This window comes from Macaca thibetana, chromosome 6 (assembly GCF_024542745.1).
Source record: "Macaca thibetana thibetana isolate TM-01 chromosome 6, ASM2454274v1, whole genome shotgun sequence".
NCBI classification, from domain to species: domain Eukaryota; kingdom Metazoa; phylum Chordata; class Mammalia; order Primates; family Cercopithecidae; genus Macaca; species Macaca thibetana.
Genome location: NC_065583.1, coordinates 163,812,638 through 163,832,567, shown reverse-complemented (window position 1 = coordinate 163,832,567; position 19,930 = coordinate 163,812,638).

Sequence of the window (19,930 nt, the reverse complement as noted above, 5' to 3'; positions counted from 1 at the left end):
ATGATTCTAAATCATGCTGCTGTAAAGACATATGCATACGTATATTTATTGCAGCACTATTCACAATAGCAAAGACTTGGAGCCAACCCACATGTCCATCAATGACAGACTGGATTAAGAAAATACGGCACATATACACCATGGAATACAAAAAAAAGGATGAGTTCATGTCCTTTGTAGGGACATGGATGCAGCTGGAAGCCATCATTCTCAGCAAACTATCACAAGAACAGGAAACCAAACACCGCATGTCCTCACTCATAGGTGGGAATTGAACAATGAGAACACTTGAACACAGGAAGGGGATCATCACACACCGGGGCCTTTCATGGGCTCGGGGGTGGGGGGAGGGATAGCATTAGGAGATATACCTAATGTAAATGACGAGTTAATGAGTGCAGCACACCAACATGGCATATGTATACGTATGTAACAAACCTGCACGTTATGCACATGTACCCTAGAACTTAAAGTATATTAATAAAAAAAGATAAGACAACAACAACAACAACAAAAAAGACCAAAAGTTTCATAACAATATCAAAACACCCAGATTTTAATCTGAAATCACTCATCACCAAGAACCAGTTTTCTCAAACTGAATGAGAAAAGACAGTAAGTGGATGCCCACAATAAAAATAAAGACATTAGAAGTATTTGGCTAAGACTTGATAGCAGACATCATAAATATGCTTTAACAATGAATCACACATTTGAAATAAATGAAAACTTCATTATATTACATAAAGAAGGATTCTGAAAAGAGTAAAACATGAAGAAGGATAAAAATTAAATTTTGAGGACTGAATAATATGACAAATGCTAATAATAAAAAATAGTTAGTGGAAAGTCTCAATAGCATGAAATACTGAACATAAAAAATAATCAGTGACCTTGGAGATAGAACTACAGATTGTCCCTGATTTACAATGATTTGACTTACAATTTTTTTTTACTTTACCATAGCATGAAAGTGATACACATTCATTACACCCCTTGACTTACAATGAGGTTACGTCCAAATAAATCTACTATAGATTGAAAGTATTATGTTAAATTATGTTGTTTTCAACTTATAATGGGTTTATCAGAATGGAACTCCATCATAAGTCAAGGAACATTTGTGTAGAAATTATCCCACCTGAATAGTAGAGAAGAAACATGCTAGATAAAAGTGAATAGAAACTCAGAGATATGTGAGACTATAACAAAATAGTAAGTATGTGTGTAAATGAAGTTCTTTAAGAATAGAAAGAAAAAACAAAGGATGGATATGAATAAAGATGTTTTAAAATGACTGAAAAATTTCCAAGTTTTGCAAAAGATATAAAAAAACACATTCAACAAATTCAGATTGACACCTGTGATGGTTAATATTGTGTCTCAACTTGATTGATTGAAAGTTGCAAAGTATTGTTCCTGGGTGTGTCTGTAAGGGTGTTGCCAAAGGAGGTTAACATTCGAGTCAGTGGAGTGGGAGAGGCTGACTCACTCTCAATGTGGGTCAGCACTGTCTAATCAGCTACCAGCTTGACCTGAATAAAGCACACAGAAAAAAGTGAAATAAAACTTGCTGAGTCTTCCAGCCTTCATCTTTCTCCCATGATGGATCCTCCTGCCCTCGAACATCAGACTCCAAGTTCTTCAACTTTTGAACTCTTGGAGGTACACTAGGGATTTGCCAGGGGTTCTCAGGCCTTCGACCACAGACTGAAGCCTGCACTGTCAGCGTCCCTACTTTTGAGGTTTTGGGACTTGGGCTGGCTTCCCTGCTCCTCAGCTTGAAGATGGCCTATTATGGAACTTCACCTTGTGGTCATGTGAGTCAATTCTAATAAACTTCCCTTCATATATACATCTATCCTATTAGTTCTATCCCTTTAGAGAACCCTGACTAATATAACACCTCAGAATTTCAAAATTCAAGGAAGGGAATAAACTCCAAAAAGGATAGTTTCAAAACAATCTGTGCCAAGACACACCATAGTCAAACCTTTGAAATCTAAAGACAACAGAAAAAATCTTGGCACATCAGTGTGATGTGAATGATGATGACCTTCAAAGATGTCCACATTCTAATCCTTAGAACCTGTGAATATCTTACCTTATATGAGAAAAGGTACTTTGCAGATGTAATTACATTAAGAATATTGACTGGGGAATTTCATACTGGATTATCTGGCTGTATCCAATATAATCATAAATATCTATATGTGAGAGAGGCAGGAAAGTCAGAATCATGAATGGAAGTATAATGATGAAAGCAGATGTGGGAGCAATACCAATTCTGGAAAGGGCTCAAGTGCCAAGGAACAAGGGCAGTTTCTGGGAATCTGGAAAGATCAAGTACACAGATTTTCCCCCAACAGATCCTTTAGAAGAAACACAGATTTTGTAAACTACTTTGGCTTTTTCTCCTCCAATATTGTGAAATACACATTTGTGGTGTTCTTTGCCATTGAATTTGTGGTAATTTTTTATGGCAGCAATTGAAAACTAATGTAAGGGGAGGAAGGAAGAATACTGTAATATGGGTAAAGGCAAGAGACTGTCATTCTCTTCTTGATCTTTTTAAAGCATGTGTGACTATGGAAACCCAAATTATAGCCCTGTCTTATACAGAATAATACACATAGTACTATTCTAGATAAACAAAAATAAATGCTAAAAATAGTTTAAGAAACCCACAGGAAGGCAAAAAAAAAAAAAAAAAAAAAAAAAAAACCCTAAATACACTCAAGAAAATACAGAAGCATAAAACCGAACAAAAAGAAAAAATTACAGATTGATGTCTTAAAATATCAGTGAATACAATAGCAAAGACTTGGAATCAACCCAAATGTCCATCAGTGACAGACTGGATTAAGAAAATGTGGCACATATACACCATGGAATACTATGCAGCCATAAAAAAGGATAAGTTTGTGTCCTTTGTAGGGACATGGATGCGGCTGGAAACCATCATTCTTAGCAAACTATCGCAAGAACAGAAAACCAAACACCGCATGTTCTCACTCATAGGTGGGAACTGAACAATGAGATCACTTGGACTCGGGAAGGGGAACATCACACACTGGGGCCTATCATGGGGAGGGGGGAGGGGGGAGGGATTGCATTGGGAGTTATACCTGATGTAAATGACGAGTTGATGGGTGCTGACGAGTTGATGGGTGCAGCACACCAACATGGCACAAGTATAGCTATGTAACAAACCTGCACGTTATCCACATGTACCCTAGAACTTAAAGTATAATAATAATAAAAATAAATAAAAATAAAAATAAAAAATAAAGTAAAAAAAATCAGTGAATATATTAAATATAAATGATCTAGACATACAAATTAAAAGACAGAAATGGGCAGAGTAGACTACATAAAAATGATCACTGTATGTCTTATTTATAAGACACTCATTTTAAACTAATCAATACTTTATATATAAAAAAAGAGAAATGCCCAAATGCATATTGTTTCACTGAAAAATTTAACAAATTTTTTTTTAAAAAAACCAATTCTACACAATTTATTACAGAAAGCAAAAACACTTCTGACCCATTTATGAGTTTAGCGTTATCCTGATATTAAAACCAGGCAATGACAGCACAAAAAGAAAACTATAGATCAATACTCCACATAAAAATAGACACAGATATCTTCAACAAAATAGGATCAGAAAAAAATTCAGAAATATATTACAAATTGTACACCATGACCAAGGGGGATTCATTTCTATGGGAGCAAAGCTATGTCGATAATTTTTAAAAGATAATTTAATTCATTATATTAACAGAGTTACAAAGAAATTACACAATCATAGCATTAAGTGTAGAAAAAGTAATTGACAATATTAACATCGTTCATGAAAAAACTTCTAGAAAAATAGAAATAAAGAAGGCCTTTTTCAAATTGATAAATAATATATACAAAAACATCCTCCAGGTAGCTTTATATTCAGTGGAGAAAGACTTAATGGGAGAAACACTGAATGCATTTTCCCTGAGATTGAAAACAAGACAATGGGGTCATCTCTCAATATTCTTGATCAATTCAATTCTAGAAGCTCTAAAGACTTCAATATGGAAAATAAATAAATAAATAAATATAAAATAAATAAATGGCATACATACTGCAATTGAAGATATAAAAATGTCCCTATTTGCCGATGACATAATTGTCTCCATGGAAACTCTCAACTAATACACAAAAACCTCCTAGAACAAATTATGTCATCAAGGACACAAGATACAAGCAGCATATAAAATAAACATCCCAAAATAATTTGTTTTTCTATATGCCAGCAATAATCACACAGACACTAAAATTAAAAATTTTATACCATCTTCAGTTGTTCACACACACGAAGAAATGTTTTGTTGTAAATGAAATATCTAGAAGACTTGAATATTAAAAGATGTTCAAGGGTTATCAAAAGATCAAAGATTTAAATAAAGAGAGAGATATACTATGTTCATGAATTGGAAGACACAGCACATCAAAGATGTTAATTCTCCATAGTTATATACAGGCATAACCTAATTCATGTCAGAACATCATTAATATTTTTATAGATATAATGAACTTTATTCTAAAATTTGTATAGAAAAAGCAAAAGACCAGAAGAATTAAAATATTGAAAATTTTGAATATAATAAGAGGGCTCAGTATATCCACATTTAGACTCACTATTTACCTACAGTAATCAAGTTTGTGTGATATTGATGGCGGGATCAATACACAGATCAACAAAACAGAATACAGAACTCAGAAATAGACCCATACGAATATGCCCAATTGCGTTTTGACAAAAGTGCAAAAGCAAATCATAGAGGAAATATGACCTTTGCAACAAATGTTCTAACATTCATTATAGCAATTGGACATGTCTCAAACTTTATAAAAAGATTAACTTAAGTGTTCTCACCACACACACCTGCTAAAAGGTTACTATGTGAGGTGATGAATATGTTAGTTTTCTGTAGTAACCATTACTCAGTGTACATGTATACCAAAACATCACACTGTACACCTTAAATTTATACTTTTATTTTAAAAATGATTACAGACAAATGTAAAATGTGAAAAAGTTTTGTAAGAAAGATATTTGAGGTCTAGAGCTGGGTAAAGAATTATTTTGCTGTGCAGACGCTCACGTCCTGCACATGTACCCCTGAACTTAAAATAAAAGTTGGAGGAAAAAAAAGAGAATTCTTACAAAAGACACAAAAATCAAAGAAAACTTTGATAAGTCAGACTTTATTAAGAACATTGAAATATACTTTCACTGTGAATGACCCTTTGAAGAGGGATAAAGGACAAGCTGCAGGCTGGAAAAAAAAAAAAATTTCAAATTACGTAGCTATCAAAAGACTCTTATCTAGATTTCACAGAGAAGTCTCAAAAGGCAACAGGAGGAAAATGAGAAATCAAATGAAAAAATGGGCAAAGGATGTAAAGAATCATTTTAATAAAGAAGGTGTATGGATAGCAAATAAGCACATGAAAAGATATTCCTTATCATTAGCCACCAAGGGAAGGCAAATTAAAACCACAATGAACTATTACTACAGACGTATCAGAAATGCAAAATTTGAAAACAAAATCAAACCAAACCAAAAAATGTGGCAACACCACACGCTGATGAACGCGCAGAGAAGTGCAATCACTCATATATGGATGACTGAAATGCAAAATGGGTGAGCCACCCTGAAAAACAATTTGGCAATTTCTCAAAAATCTGAACATATCACTGCCGTATGAACCAAGTTTGATTACCTTTTGCCAACAATAATTGACATTTATCCAGGGGAAATGAAAACATATATTCACACAAAACTTTCTCATAAATAAGTATAGCAGCTTTATCTGGAAACAACTCAGATGTTTTTCAATGGATAAATAGAAAAAAAAAACCACCAAAACCCCACAAAACCATGGTATATCAATATCATAGAATATCTCCCAACAAGGGAGAAAAAGCCACTCTTCATAAATGTAAGAATCTTGATGAATTTTCAGAGAATTATAGTAATAAAAGCCAAACCCAAAAGATTATATATTTTATTATGCAATTTATATATAATTATCAAAATGAAACTACAGAAATAAAGAACAGATTAGTAGTTGCTAGGAGTTAAAGGGGGTGAAAGTGGAAAGCAAGTGTTTGTAGATATAAAAGAGTAACATAAAGGATGCTGTAGTGATGGAAATGTTCTGTATCTTGTCTGTATTTATGTCAAAATCCAGATCAAAATATAGTTCAATAGTTTTACAAGATGCAATCATTAGAGTAGATCTAATAAAAGATACATAGTACGTCTGTATTGCTTTTTTACAACAGTATGGACGTTAGTAATTTTCTTAAAATAGAAAAATAAATTAAAAAATTAAACTCTTGTTTGCTTTTAAATTTGGTATTTACAACCGTATTTCTCTAGTATTTACAACTGTATTTCTAAACCGGAAGTATGTAGAGCTATTTTTAAATTTTCATGTTTGACATATATTTATACTATACCATATGAGGATTTAGCTTTATTAAAATGTACTTATAGTCATACACATAAACACATAAACTCATTGTCTTCATCAGTATTCTCAGCCTAAAGTTCACAAGAACTCGTGGTTAATCATTATTCACACATTTCAATTATTTAATATAAAAATATTTTTATGATCATGCCATGTTATAATTATTATTCCTCTGTAATCAAAATATTTCCTTTTCCCTGATCTTAATTATTTTGAACATTTAGTTCTGTCATGAATTGAGAATGTTTGGCTACATAAGACATAAATAATTTGTGGAAAATCTAGCATGCATGTTTTGGGGGCAAAACAACTGTAACAGAAGGGTAGTTAATATTGATAACACAATGGTGATGTAGGACCGAGATGGTAGGAAGTAAGTGGAAAGCAGGGAGATTGTGGCCTGAGATATGAATGCATCAGGAAATGATCACAGAGAGACTGGTCATCTGCCTCTTGCCAAATATTTCATATATAATGTTGAAAGTGCATATTGACAAAAGCCCTTATTGAAGTGAGGCTAATCAGAAGAAAGCCTTCTCATTGCCAATATTAGGCTGAAACTCGTCTGTCTCTCTTTTTTCTTTTCTTTTTTTTCTTTTTGATGGAGTTTCGCTCTGGCCCGATCTCGGATCACTGCAACTTCCACTTCCCCGGTTCAAGCGATTCTCCTGCCTCAGCCTCCTGAGTAGCTGGGATTACAGGCTCCCGCCACCACCCCCGGCTAACTTTTGTATTTTTGATAGAGACGGGGTTTCGCCATGTTGGCCAGGCTGGTCTCAAACTCCTGAACTCAGGTGGTCCGCCCTCCTCGGCCTCCCAAAGTGCTAGGATTACAGGCGCGAGCCACCGCGCCCGGCCTGAAATTCATATTTGTAAATCACTTTGTTAATATTGGAAACTAAGGAGATTGCAATACAGACACATACCTCTTCTGAACTGACATTCATGGTAATACAGGCAGCATTTACCTTGGTAGTTACTCTTGTTATTTAGTGGGAGGTAAGGCTTTATCCTAGACAGCCTTTTAAGTTAGAAATGATGAATTATATCAATAAATTATATTGCAAGAAAATCAACAGGACCAGATGGCAGTCATTCAAACATTAAAATTAATTCACTGAGCTAAAGATAAAAATATGTATAATCCATCATTGACAACAACTATCCTGCCTAAAGACTGGACATCAGCCCATCTTCAATGACTACACTGCCACAAAAGTAACTAACATAAGAAGCATACATAAAAACATTTGAAGGAGATTCTATGGTTTCATATAATAAAGTAAGCTTACATCCATTTTTTGAAAATTGACTTAGGAAATATACTTTGTCTATATTTTCTATAATGTCATATATTAGTTTTTCTATGTAGAAAAATATATAATGTGAGTTGCAATATGATAAAATTAGGCTTCATGTAAATGCAAAATCATTTGACCAACCTAATTATCCAGGATAGTGGAGAATTGGTATGTTAAAAGATCGATTTAAACTTGATATAGTTTAGATACCATCTCAAAGAACAAGCTGTATTAGCCTAACAGGTATGGGATTTTTTAGGATTTGTAACTATACTGTGACATTACTGAGGGTAAAGGGCTTTTCTAGAGAATGCTTGTCAGCAAACTTGTTCTTTTGTGAAAGCATTGGTCCTGGAGCGTAATTTAAAGACAGTAATATAGGATATTATCTGACTCTTTTTAGAAACAAAAGTTATAGAGAGAATCTATATACTTCTCCAAGTAGTATCAACGGTTTTCACAAATATGAGAATCGTTTTGCACTTGCAAAAATCCTATTTGCCATACAACAAATTATCATAGAAATCATATTCTCTCATGTCCACAGATCATGCTCATAATCAAAGGAAAGGAGTTACACAGGAGTAAGTCACTGGGGATCACTTTAGCACTCTGCAAACCACAAAATTTACTTTGTTTCTAATATGCATTTGCTTTTTGAAAAGTATAGTAAATTTATGCTGTTGCAAAGTAAAAACAAAACCTTCTGGATCCCACTCTCCAATTTTAAGCTCTAATAAAAACAGTTAAAACTGTCAAACAAAGAAATACCATAAAGGTAGGAGAAAGTAAAATTATTCTTTACATTATAATGTCAACTAACATGTGGAAGAAATGATAGTTAAACTCACTGTAATAAAAAATGATTTTGATATGTATCAATGGATATGTATCAATGGCTGTTCAAACATTAGGTGAATGTTTGTTGGAAACAGGATCAAAATTGCTCCCCATAAATGACTTATTAAATTCTAAGGGAAGGAAGGAACCTGTGGATGGAAAAATGTGATGGTCACTACTGCAGCAAGGTTACCAGCATCAATGATGGCGTGCACTGAGGCCAGGTGTTCCTTGATGTATCATTTTATGCTGAAAAGGATACCGCTTCAAATATATTATATTCCTGCCAAAAATTCATTACCTGGATCTAGTTAGGATAAAATATGCAAGCAAACACAACTTGTGGGACCTTTTAGAAAACTCTTGGTCTTTACACTTCAGAAATATCAATGTGAAAGACTGAAAAACAGTTCCAGAATGAAGTATGCTAAAGGAACATTAACATTAAAGGCAAAATACATTTTTGTGTTGGAATTGGAGTTGAATAAAAATTGCTATGAAGGAGGTTTTAAAGGAAATTAATAAAAGTTAAACATGAATTTGATCAGAATTAGAAGTATTGCATCCATGTAAATTATGTGAATTTGATAATTGCCTTGTAGTTTCATAAGAGAATGTTCTCCTAGTTCCTAGGATATTCATACTAAAGTATTTAAGGGTGAAGGATCAGGTTATCCAACACTTAATTTTCGATGTTTCAACATAAATATTAATAATCCTAATAATATGTATATATTTATTGATAAGCAGGAATAAATAAGGAAATGTTAGAAATCTATAAATCTAAGCAAAGTTTAATCCATTTTTATTGTACTATTGTTATAGTTTTTATTTAAGTTTGATAATTTTCAAAATAGAAATCAAATAATAAAAGTCTGTCTAAATGATTTAAAATATTCCCAAAACAAAACTGGTTCCTTTCCAGTTGAAATAAGAGCTATTTTAACCCCTTCTGGAAAATATTAATTGAAAAAATAGGGAGAAACTTACACTGAGAACCCTAGAAAAATGTATGTTGACATATAAGGGAACAAAATTAGAGAAAAAGAAAAAAATACAAGCAAAGGAAGGTAAGTGCAATTGGAGTACACACTATAATTATGTTATTTTTGTTTAAAAACAAGTTTGTCTCTTTGTACTATTAATCTCATATCAATACACCAGATTTTATAAGCAGAACAGTGACTGTATTTCAATGGAAATCACATATACGACAGTTTTATATGCACTTTGGACAAACTCTGCCCCAAAGATAAAATATAGCATCTGTTTCACTATGCATTGAGGAAATGCAGAACAAATTTAAAAATGAGGCAAAGTATTATATTCTGCCAGTCTATTTAATTACCGCTTCTTTTGGTATTTATTTTTTAAAGTTAAAAATAAGCTGTTCACATGTGGGCATGGAGACACAAGAAAAATAGACCTTATGTCGACATATGTATGCTTAGTCACGTTTTGGAGCATGCGCGCTGTTGCTACAAGAAGTAAATTGCAACATTATTGTAAACGTCAGTTAAAAACATTCAATTTAAAATAAATGCCAGACTCTAGGATTCCTTCCCAAAATTTTTAATATTTATTTTTATTGTTAGTAAAAATTCACTAAAACACTAAAAAGAGTATTAATAATAGAAATATTCTAATATCTCAGATATATCTATACTAATGATATTACTAATGAGATTACATTTGCTATAAAGTCATGATATGCTACAACAAATAGAGCAAAAATCCCTCCCTCATAGTAAGTAGAAAAACGTATTGTTCTTGTCCAGATCAGCACCCTGTTTCAGGTATGCAAGTTTGTTGCTTAAAAAACTGAAGAGACAATGTCCAGAGGTTATTTACCCAGTGATGGTGTTGGTGTTTCAGAGTCAAACCTTGATTCTATGCAGTAACTTCTACTCTTTGGCTATTCTTTTGCATATAGCAGGATATCTATCATCCCCTTCCTCCTTTCCCTCTTTTTCTTTCTTATTTCCTTTCCTCCTTTCCTTCTTCTCCCCTCCTTCACATTTGACCGTATCCCTTTGGCCACAGTGAGTTGTCAGTTAAACTAACACTAGATGACACAGAATGACCTTACTTTGATGTCTGGTTGATTGCTGGCTTTTGGCTGAGATACCCTTTTCATACAACTTTTCATGTGACTTCACCAGCAGCCTACCTCAGGGTATAAATGTTCCAATAGGGCAAGAGCAGAAGCTACATGTCTTCTTGAAGTCAAGCCTTAGAACTTACAATTTGTCATTTCTGCCTTATTCTATATCTCAACGCAAGTAACATGGCCATCCCAGATTTAAATGATGGCAAAAAAGACTTGATGGGAGAGACTACAAAATATTTTCTGCCATTTGTAATCTGGTATAATGCCTCTTCTAGAGTGGATGCTATCTGGCGAGCGTGGAGACTTTCACCCATCATGTTCCTTTCCACTAATGCATTCAAATGCTTCTTTCTTAGGCTTCTTTGTTTCTAATTGTCTATTTGCTCCTTCCAGGACTCTGATAATAAATAGATAATTACTTTTAAAAAGCTAAGCCATTCAGTATGGCCTAGAATTCTGGGAATATCCCTACCTCAGGCCACTTCTCCTTCCTCACAAACTTGACGGCCAGAAATACCGATCAAAGTCATGTATAATAGGAGTATTTTGGGGCCACCTAGATTGGGGCAGTGTATCCATTGTGGTTGCACACCATCATATCAAGTTGATGTCTCCATAGAATAGAACTGTAATTATTCCCTCTGACATCAGCTGCCCTTCAGGATCCTCTCACAAGGCTACAGAATGAGATAAATAAACTGTGCCTCAGAGGGCATCTATGTAATAAATGAATACTCCAGACTTGCTCAAACTTGAAGCCAAAGCCACTACTATTTCATCGTGCTATGCAGTACTATGGTTCCCACTCAACTTTAGGACTTGCTGGGCTGAAAATTTCCAGTTTATGATGAGCAACACCAGTTGTAGAGTCTTTTAATAGCCTTTGTTTATGTACTCTGTCTCTACTATGGCAAGCATGCCTGGAGCTGCTTTTTACATCATGGAGAACTTTTTACATCATGTAGACTCTATATACCCCTTCTTAATAGAGAGCAGTGGTTCATGATAGAGCTTTGGTTCATCTGATATTAACAAGATGGCCCTGTAGCCAATATCCCTAGGAAAACCTCTTTATGCTTTTGACTCTTCTATCAATACTCTTATGAAACAATTCTGATATTTCCACTACATTTAAGTGTTAAGTATAGATATTACATATACAATATTTATTATATACATACACATATATGTATTTATATATACACACACATACAGAGAGAGAGGGAGACGAAGAGGGTGAAGGAGAGAAGAAGGGAAAGAGAAAGACAAAGAGAAAGAAAGAGAAGTAAGGAGAAAGACACAAACTTTAAGGAGCCATCTTAGAAGTGTTTTAGGACTATCTCCAGGTATCCTGTTCAGACTTTATATCCTAAGTTATCTGAGTTATAGGAGCATGCTCCCACATCAATATTTTTATATTATTTTACTTTAGGGATATGTTCTAGAAGAGTTTTGTTCTTTATTATCAAGATCCACTTTTCGCATTTTCTCTGATTCCTGGTCCACATTTGCCAAGCCCTAAAGTTATTTTGGTGGGGCAGCAACACTCTTTCTCCAATTGGTTCAGCTGGTTCATCCTTCCATAATTAATTATGGAGGTGAAATTGAAACAGATTTTGATGATATAGAATATCATCTTGTGAGACAGACACTTCATCTGAAAACTTCATGTGATTTTCAGTCTGCCATTCTAAAACGGAGAAGACAGAGTTATTTCTTCTAGCCCAGATGTGGACAGTTGGAAAATGCTCATGAGTTATGAGAATGTTAAGAGTGGTAAGACCAAGGTAAATTTGGCAATTGGGGGACCTAAAGTGCATCCACCCAAACACCAGCCTACCAGCTCCCGGGGTTTCCTCACTTACCTCTCAGGGACCCCATTCTAGCATAAAACATAACCTCGTGATTCACATTTAACCTGTTTTCTATAACTCTTATACTCACAAAATCAGTGGCTGGAATTCTTATCAGTGCAGTTTTGTTCCTGACTCCAGGAGATGAGCGCCTTTGTCATAGTGGTGTTCTAGCTTTCACACAAAGCCATGAGTTTGTGGTTACCTAACATAAGCCTATTATTTCCTTCCTTCACAGTGTTTGTGGTCCTTAGCAACAATTGAAAATTCTGCAATACTTAAAATTACTTTTTTGCATCTCAAACACTATGGATACTACATAGGCCTGTAAATGCTTCCAGTTGTATGCTGTACATCTCAGTTCCCTATATGTAGTAGTCTTCAGAATTGTAATGGTATATATGGCATGTCAAGGAGTGTCACCACCCTATCTAAAAGCAGCAGTGGGTCCCTTATTCCGTCTGGCCGGCATGATAGTAAATGTCACAATTCCATTCTGAAGATCTGCTTCCTAGGACAATACCAGTTGTCTTAGTTGAGATTCCCCTAAAGATACCAACAAACAAAGTTTCTATTACAAGTAGCTTTTTAAAAAGGTAATCCCAAGAATCACTGGTACAGAATAGGAAAGAGTAGGGGAGAAATCAGCGGCCACACCGTAGACTGTACATTGTCAATAAATTATGAGTACTTGGAGCTTAATCCCACCAAAGAATTCTGAAAGCCAGTGTAAAAGCACCTGCCTAAGAATAAGCCCACTGGAGGATTTACTCATTAAGAGTTTTCACTCATTGTTTGAGGGCTACTGGAGAAAAGTCTGGGAATAATAGTCATTAGTTCCTCACCATTTCAGTCTGGTATGGATTGAACTGTGTCTGTCTAAATTCATATGTTGAAACCTTAATCTCCCATGTGACTATCTGGAGGTAGAGTTTTTCAGAAATAATTAAAGTTAAATGAGATTGTAAAGGTGGACCCCTAATGCAATAGTATTATTGGTCTTATAAAAAATAGGAAGAGAGAAAGAGCTTGTTCTTTCTCTCCACCATGTGAGGACATAGCAAGAAGGTGGCTGTCTGCAAGCCAGGAAGAGAGCCCTCACCAGAAATCAAGTCCTGTTTGAACTTTGCAATCTCTAGCAGTATGAGAAAATAATTCATAATTGAGTCACCTAGTCTATAAGATTCGGCTGACTAAGACACAGGTATACTACGCATGAAGGGCAAAAAGACATTTTTGACAGAGAAAGTGCTCAGGCAAAGTATGCAGAGGTCGACTGTTGGAAATTGGACAAGGGTGACGAGAACGTTAAGGGCAAGTGTGACAAAGACTACAGGATATGAGTGTGCTGCTGACAGCCTCTGTTACAACTATCATAGGAAAATTGTATACATTCGTGAATATTTTACTTCAAGCATCTTATACCTGTAAGAATGGAGTTTACTCAAAGAATTGATGTTTTATGGGGATAGGTGCTCACTGTCCACCATAAAATTTCAACAAGTATAGAGAGGTCTTGTTAGTCTTAGCATTAGCTGAACCTTTTGCATAATATGACAAATGGTTTGATAATGTTAACAATTTAGATACTAAAATAATTAGTACCGAACCTATTTAAATATACAGAAAGATAATAAGGATAGATTGTTTTAATGATCCAATCATTGTTTAAAATTGCAAAATCAATTAGTGTTTTTTATTTGACAAGATACTCTGTTTTCCTATTGAGCTGTGTGATTTATAATAATATAAACTATTGATTATATATTTTAGTCATTCTAAGTAATTAAGACTCAGGAATTGTAATAGGAATCTAATTCATTTTTTTCTTATTTAAATTCAGAGCCCGCTTTATTGTAACAAACCATGCTGATAAACTGGTACACTCATGCTATAAATTATATTACATTATGGAGTCTGCAAAACACACTTCCATGGACCTATAGCTCTTGCCAAGCATTGTCTATACTTTATACCAATTATTTTCTGATATTTAGAACTAAAGACCTAATCTGATTCAGTTTCCACTTCTAAAATAAATGCTTTATACCTGGACATGTGAAATTTCAACAACACCTACCCACTATTCACTGGTCCTTCTTTTATTGATGATTACCCCACTCATGACTATTGCCTACAATCTTCATTTCAAAAAGGTTTGAAAATAGTGACATTCAAATTATATTATCCCTTATTCACTTATTAAATAAAATTATTTGCTTTTTGGATTTAGTAATCTGATCCATTTGGGATTTATCTGGGATATACTGTGAGAAATTGATATAGTTCTTTTTCCTAAATGACTAGCAAGTTATCTCAAATATTCCTCAGTGTAAAACCTAATTTTTCTTCATTTTTTTGAGCTAATGTCTCTGTATAGTCTAAAGTTTGAAATGTAGTAGTGTTCACTTATGGAGTTTCTATTCTGTTCCATTGGTCTGCTTTCTTGTAGGCCAATACGACAGTCTTAAATGTAGAGACTTCATAATACTGTTCCATACCTGGTGGATTTGCACACTCACAATTGCTCTTACATTTTAGGAAATTTGTTATTCTTCTTGACTGTTTGTGATTCCAACTATAATTAATAATCAACTTGTTTCAGAACAAAACTTGATGGTGTTTTTAGTGGTAATACATTATATTTATAAATTAACTTTTGGGTAACCGATAACTATGATATTTTCCTTCTGTGCAAGGATATGATAGGTCTTCAAGTATATAATAGTGCACCTTGATAAATTTTTTATGGTTTTCTAGATTAGGAATATTTCTCATTAAGTTTATGACTAAGATTTTGTCTGCTCATTTTTTAAGTTAATGGATTTTGTTTTTCAGCAGATTTAACTTTACAGAAAAATTGACTAGGAAATATTGATACTTCCCATATGTCTTATCATGACCTTCAGTTTCTCCTATTTTGTCTTACATTAGTCTAGTATATTTGTTATAAAAAATGAATTTATATTGATATGTCATTGTTAAATTTATAGTTTACATTAGAGTTCACTCTCTGTGTCATACATAACATAAGTTTTGACAAATAAATAACGATATTTGCCCACCATTACAGAATCCTCAGAATAGTTTCATTGTTCTGAATATCCCTGTGCTTTATCTATGCATCCCTTTCTCCTGCCAAAATTCTGGAAACCATTGTTTGTTTTACTCTCCATGGTGTTGCCTTTTCCAGAATGTCACATAGTTGGAATCACATACTATGTAGTCTTTTCAGACTGGTTTCTTTCACTTAGAAACGTGCATTTAAGTTTCCTCCATGTCTTTTCATGGCTTGATAGATGATTTCTTTTTATCATAGAATAATATTTCACTTTCTGTACATACCACCATCAGTTTATTCATTCACTTATTGAAGGACATATTACTTGCTTCTAAGTTTTGGTAATTGTGAATAAAGCTGCCAAGGAGCACCATTTGTTATCACATGGAAAGAAAATGTTTAGTTTTGTAAAAGCCTATCAAGTGCCTTCCAAAATAGGTGTGCCATTTTGCCTTCCTCGCATCATTCCTTGTTGCTCTGCATACTTGCTACTTTTGGTGCTGTCAGTGCTTTAGATTTTAGCCTTTCTATCTGATAGGTGTGTAGCAGTAGCTCATTTTATTTTTATTTTTTTTGCTTTTGTCTTGTTTCCATTAAAACTAATAGCCACTTCTTGCTTTGTCTATATATGTTTTATTGGTTGTGTGGTAATTTTACCTGAAGTATTTATCTAACATTACTTTCATTATTTTTGTAGAACTTTTTCATGGTCAGGATGTATAATTGCGCTCTCTAACTAGATTATCTTACCTCTCTTTTTTAATTTATTTTGCCTCTAGTTGTTTTCTCTCGTTTAGTCAATTTGTACTGACCAGTATAGTCATCATAATGCCATATAAGCAGAGGACCCAGAAGGCATCATTAGTCATTATTTTTATGATAAGTACAAAGTGTATAGTTGTATATACACATGGACTACATATTTTAATGTATTTTTTATAATTGTTGTTTCTTATTTGTCTTGTTCTTGATTGAAGCATTTATGTATGCATACATATATGCTTCATAATAAGGAAGTAGCTCCCCATTCTTATCTGAATAAGTAAATGATATTTATTTAGATTATTCAAAGGCAAGATAAAAAAGAAAATTTCAAATTAGTTTCATCTAGGAAATATAATATTTATCCCCAAATCTGCAACCAAAATTAGTGACAAATAGTATTTTAAAAAATCAATCGTGTAAATATATTACTAGAGTATTAGGGAAAATAATTACAAGACAACATTTAGACATGATGTGCTATAATCAGTTGAGTTTTAATGCAGGAATTCAAGAGATTTTAGGAAATTATAGTTCAATTCATAATGGTATAGGAGCTGAGGAGAATAAATTAAATTCATAATTTACGAGATACAAAACAGTATTTTAATTTAATTTACACTTCTGAAATCACTTAACTTCACTTATATCTGGTCCTTCTACTTTGTTTTTATTTGCTGGGAGTTTTTTTGACACTAGTATTTACAGTTATATAATATTACATTGATATAGGTGTCTAATACCATAATATTCCTCTGATTTTGCTGAATTCCTTAGATTGTAGTTTATTAGCCTCGTATTATCATTACACTTTTAAAAAATTATAATTTACCTATTTTTTCTTTGAACCAAAGATTATTTAATATAGCATCTTTATTGGTGCTTATATATTTTAAATGTTTGCAGTAAGTAGCACTTTGATTTTGTTATTAATTTCTCCTACTATTTTTATCCACAAAATTTATATTATTCGTCTACATTTCTTCTGTTGTTCTTTTCAGTCAAGCTGTTAGAAAACGTTTGTGAATCTTCCAAGTATATTCCAAATATAGTCGTTATTTTTGTAATACACACAAATTTTCATCTGAAAGTATATTGTTTTAAGCAAAAAATCAAGTTTTATTACAAGTACACCATTCCTTCCCCTGCAAAAAATAAATAAATAAATAAATAAATAAATAAAAATAAAAATAAAATCTACTCTAGAAAAAGAACAAAGAGAAACTCATATAAAATACTAAGTAATCAAAGCAGCACATACAAAAAGTCTTTCATTTTTGAATTTGTCTTTATTTCTCCTTGAATCTCCTGCTGTTTCATCTCTATATCAATTGTTGCTATGTACTATGGATTGTAGCCATTTGCATTATAAAGTATCCAGTTTTATCTCTTCATTCTTTTGATCAGGTTTCTACCTTTACATCTAAAAGCATAACTCAGAGATACTGGGGGTTTCATGGTAGAGCACTGCAATAAAGAAAATTTCAAAATAAAGTGAATCATATAATATTTTAAATTTTGTAGTGTATACAAAGTTATATTTAAGCCACATTGTAATCTATTAAGTATGCAATTGCATTATGTATCAAATTATTTACATACGTTAATTAAAAATACTTTATTGCCAAAAACGCTAATGATCATCTGAGGGTTTTGCCTCGATATTGATGGCTACTAACTGATTAGTCTGGTGGTTGTTGCAGATTGGGATGGCTGTGAAATCAGGAATGATTTTTCTGTAGCATGCAATGCTGTTTGACAGCATTTTAACCACAGTAGAACTCCTTTCAAAATTTGAGTCAATCACCTCAAATCCTGGTAGCTACTTCACAAATAAGTTTGTGGAATATTCAAAATCCTTTATTCACCTTTCAACAACATTCACAGAATCTTCCCCAGGGTTGGATTTCATCTCAAGAAATCATTTTCTTTTCTATCCATAAAAAACATAAGAAACAACTTTTCATCCATTCAAGTTTTATCATCATATTGCACCAATTCAGTCACATCTTTAGATTTCATGTTTAATTCTAGTTATCTTTCATATGGCTATTCTGGCACATCTGTGGTTGCTTCCTCCAGTGAATTCTTGAACCTCTCAAAGTCATTCATTAGTGTTGGAATCAACTCCTTGTCCCAGATCCATCAGAAGCATCACTATTTATGTCAGCTATAGCTTTGCAAAATGTATTTCTTAAATAATAAGACTTGAAAGTTGAAATAACTTCTTCATCCATTGACTGCAGAATGGATGTTGCATTAGTAAGCATGAAAGCAACATTAACCTCCTTGTACATTTCCATCAGAGCTCTTGGGTGACTAGGTACATTGTCAATAAGGAGTAAAATTTTGAAAGGAATATTTTTTTTCTTTTTGCCTGAGAGGTAGGTCTCTGCAGGGGGTTTAAAATACTCAGTAAACCATGTTGTAAAGAGATGTGCTGTCATCCAGGCTTTTATTTTTTTCCATTTATATAACATATCAGAGTAGAATTAGCATCAATGTTTTCCCTAGGATTTTTAAAGTGGTCAGTGAGTATCAGTTTCAACATAAAGTCATAGCTACGTTAGTTCCTATCAAAAGAATCAGTCTGCCCTTTGAAGCTTTTAAGACAAGCATTGACTTCTCTCTAGCTATGAAAGTCCTAGATGGCATCTCCTTCTGATACAAGGCAGTTTTGTCTACATTAAAAAAAGTCCTTTTAGTGTGGCCACCTGCATCAGTGATGTTAACTAGATCTTTTGGATAACTTGCTGTAGCTTCTCCAGCAGCACTTGCTGCTTCATCTTGCACGTTTATGTTATGAAGATGTGGCCCCTCTCCTTACGCCTCATGAACGAACCTCTGCTACCATCCACTTCTCTTCTACAGCTTCCTCACCTCTCTTAGCCTTCGTTAAATTGAAGAGTTAGCGTCTTGCTTGGAATTAGGTTTTGGCTAAACAGAGTGTTGTGTCCGGTTTGATCTTCCATTGAGACCACTCAAACTTTCTCTACATCAGCATAAGGCTGTTTCAGTTTCTTATTCATGCGTTCACTGGTGTCGCTCTTTTAATTTCCTTCAAGAACTTTTCTTTTGCTTTCTCTATTTGGCTAACTGTTAGGTATAAGAGACCTAGTTGTCAGTCTCTCTCTGCTTCTGTCCTAGCTTGGCCTTCAACATGTCTTCCTCAATAAATTTACTCATTTCTATCTTTTGATTTAAAGTGAGGGACATGTGACTCTTCATATCAGTTGAATAGTTAGAGGCCATTATAGGGCTATTAATTGTCCTAATTTCAATATTCTTCTATTTCAGGAACTAGGGAGGCCTGAGTAGAAATAGAGAGATGAGGGAGAGAGCTGTTGGTGGGGGAGCAGAAAATTGATATGTATTGATTGATTTCACTGTCTTATATAGGTACAATTTATGGTGCCTCCAAACCATTACAATAGTAACAACCTAACAGGAGTACAGCAAAAAACTAACATAACTC